We start from the raw sequence: 3,653 nt of genomic DNA on the forward strand, positions 1-3,653 counted from the left end.
AGCAGCTTTATTTTCTTTCAAGTCTACATATAGTAACCTGGTCAGGCTCCTAAATGCTGCCTAGTTGAACTAGTTGTGCTGCTCTAGTTTGATTTTTAAAATAGGGAAGAAATAAATAGGTAGACAAGCAGATAGAGGCAAATAAATGAATCCAATTGACAGCTATAGTTTTCTTTCTTTTTTTTTTTTTTAGGCAAGGCAACCTTTGGTTGACCTCACAGATTGCAAGGACCTTGTTAGCTTACAATCCCTTATTTTTTATTTTATTTTTTTTTATGCCTACAGCACCTGGTCTTTCTAAGTGGTCTCCCATCCAAGTACTAACCAGGCCCGACCCTGCTTAGCTTCCGAGATCAGACGGGATCGGGCTTGTTCAGGGTGGCATGGCCTTAGACTATATTTTCATTTTCAAAGTAGTTTTAATAGTAATGCAGTGTTAAAATAAAAAACATTGAAATAAGCCATATACTTCTATTTGCTGTTTAATCAAAGATTTAAAGATCTTAGTCAACAAGTTCTTTAATTTCACTGATAATCTTGATAAATAAAGAATGAAGGTAATTATTTCCATGATTGAGATGAAAGACATAGAATTAGCTAAATTTCTAAATGGTTATTTAGACTACATGAATAGTTATTGTTGCACAGAACATTTTGGAGGTCATATTTGGAGTCTAAATATTATTTATATTTGTGTTTCTATAAAAATTTCTTGATATCAATAATTGCTATTTGTTGAATGGAAGAATAAATAGACCAAACTGACAAACTGTCCTTGTGATGAAAATAATCAGAACTAAAAATGGCTTAGTCGACAATTTTGATAATAATTTTATTAGACTGACCTGTAAACAGCCTAGTTCATTTTTGTATGCTTCACTCAAGTTGAATTGCCCATTGTGGCTCTATTATATGGGCCCACAAAAATGTCTTATCTATTGGTTAATGGGATAACCAAGCTCTTTATCAGGAAATAGTGTGGGACTCTTCTATATTCATTTCTTTAAAATTATTTTGCAGTTAAATATTCCATAAACTCAGATTAGATTAATGCTTCTCTTATTCTCAAGACAGAAGTAATAAGCTTTCATTTTCATATGTATATGTTTTGGGTGATAATCATAGCTCATATGTAATGAGTGTACATTGGTACTATTATTGTCCTATTTTACAAATGAGAAAACTAAGACTTAAGGAGAGATAGTAACTTTTCCAAGTTATCACAAACATGGAGTGAGCAAACTATCACTGGGATGCAACTGAGGCCAGTCTGACTTGAGTCCAAGTGCTCACATTCACTTTTAACAGCCTTTTAGTGAGGAAGATAATTATAGCACATGTATTTTTTGGGAATTTCATAATGGAAGTCATAAGAGTATTTTCTTGGATAAAGTTGTGAGGAGGGCATGGGCATGAAAAAGAAAAAAAAACCATCAAATATTAAAGAAACACGTTATTTCAGAAAACGTTCATTATATATTTTGACATTTTAGAGGCACAGGAAGTGGTCACAATCAGGTGTATGTGACAATGAAATAGACTTATTCTTAGCAATATGCACTGTCATTTTATTTAAATCATCTCTAGCAGCAGATTAGAGTGAGATTCCAGCTTTCATCCCAGCTTTGATAAGAAACAGGGGAGTCCATGTATTTTTGCATTCAGTCCTTGCATATGTTTCTAAAATGTCTAATGAGATCCCTCTTCTGAGTCAGCTGAGGACGCCCAGTTTTATTTCAAGGGACTTCGGAATCAGATCTCACTCCTGATCTCCTGTCATCTTTTTGCTCATATCTAATTCTACAATTAGAGACAAAATAATTAAAAGTCGGCTTCAGGTAACATTTTGGTATGAATAATTTCAGCTTAACCAATAAACAACTGTAAATGACAAGTTCCTTGCCTGGAAGGGTTACCATCGAGAGGAAAAAGAAAAGTTCAGGAAAGCTGGTAAAAAATGAACTTCGAACACTTTACTCTTTAGGGTCAGATCTGTTTACTTTCTCTTGGGCAGGGCAAAAAGAAGGAAACAACCCATACTAACATGAAGCTGCTTCTAAATGCCTACCATACCTTTTCTAGTTGGATCCCCATCATTTCTCTATGAAACATGCATTCTTATGGTTCCATTTTTCACATGAACACTTGAGTTCTGGAAAGTTAAGTGACTTGTTAAAGATCTCATAGAGTTGGAATCAATTTCAGAACCCATACACTTTCTTTTCCAACATAATACAAAAAAAGGTGTGCAGAGAGCCAAATAGGTAGCTCTCCTTCAGATTAGTTTTCTTCTTTCCCCCTTCCTTCATCTTCTTCTTTTTGATAGGATAGACTTTGTATAAAACAGTTCAGTTTTAGGGACTTGTTGATTTGGCATCACTGAGAGAGAGTCTGGGGATTGCTTAAGTTAATGCAACGGCTTATTTATCGATATACAGAGGCCTCTTCCTTTTCCTGGCAAAAAGGAGGCATTCACAGTATGTGCTGAGTGAAAGACTAGCCATGATAACATTACTTTTGTCTGTTTTCTGTGTGCATGCTGGGCTTTAAAACATGTCTGGAATTTTCTGTAGAATCATAAGATGTTGAAGTTGGAAGAATACTCAAAGAACATCTAAGAAACCCCTTATTTACAGATAAAAAACTGAGGCCCTGAAAGGATAAATGTATGATTTGTGATCACTTTTGTGCTTATCAACCTTATTGGGACAGGGACCTAAAGCTTTATTTCTGGCATGCTCTTGAGAGCGTCACTATACAATCTCTCATTTTAGCAATTTTTTTTAAATGAGGTAAGAGAGGTTGGGGTTCTAACACAGTGTATTATGCCATTAATTTCCCATTTTTCTAACTGTCCTTCTGATGGAGTATAGTTGATTGAATGGTGGTCTCCCAAAATGTATGTCCATATCCTAATCCCTGGAACCTGTGAATGTCAATTTATTTGGAAAAAGAGTCTTTGCAGTTGTAATTAAGTTAAAGATCTTGAGCTGATGAGATCATCCTGGATTATTTGGGTAGACTCTAAATCCAATGGCAAGTGTTTTTATAACAGGCAGAAGGAGATTTGAGACTGATGGAAGAGGAGAGGACATATAGGAGAAGACAATGTCAATATGGAGGCAGAGATTAGAGTGGTGTGGCCACAAGCCAGAGAAGCCAAGGAATGCAGACAACTACCAGAAGCTGGAAAAGACAGGGAAGGATTCTCCCCAAGAGCCTTTGGAGATAGTGCAGCCCTGCCAAAACTTTGATTTCTGACTTCTGGCCTCCAAAACTGTGAGAGAATGTATTTCTGTTTTAAGCCACATAGTCTGTGATAATTTGTTATAGCAACTTCACGAAACGAATCCGTGGAGGATGAAGTGATATTATAGAACTCATGTTACATATATAACATCATAGACCCAATGTCCTTTCTCTCATTCCTGACTTCACACACTCTAAGGGACGGTGGGTGTCTGCTGGTGGGAGTGGACATCTGAAGAACTTCAGGGACGGATGAGTGGTTTTGTTGCAACCTGGACAGGCAATAATGACCTTTTGGCAAATGACAGGGATTTTATATGAAAGTCTCCCAAAGAAAGACTTGGGAACATTAGGGCAAACAAAATGAAGGAGCGAGAGGAGGACTGACCATTCCCTGATTTGTG

At 36.4% G+C, this 3,653-nt stretch overlaps 1 non-coding gene across 1 annotated transcript; it reads right to left on the reverse strand.

The window, feature by feature from the left end:
- Nucleotides 1-276: 276 nt before the first annotated feature.
- Nucleotides 277-395, reverse strand: LOC112485617. Its single transcript, XR_003048510.1, has one exon. It is a non-coding gene; the product is annotated as a 5S ribosomal RNA (ribosomal RNA).
- Between the last annotated feature and the right edge of the window lie 3,258 nt (nt 396-3,653).

This window comes from Pteropus alecto, unplaced genomic scaffold, assembly GCF_000325575.1.
Source record: "Pteropus alecto unplaced genomic scaffold, ASM32557v1 scaffold5, whole genome shotgun sequence".
NCBI lineage: Eukaryota > Metazoa > Chordata > Mammalia > Chiroptera > Pteropodidae > Pteropus > Pteropus alecto.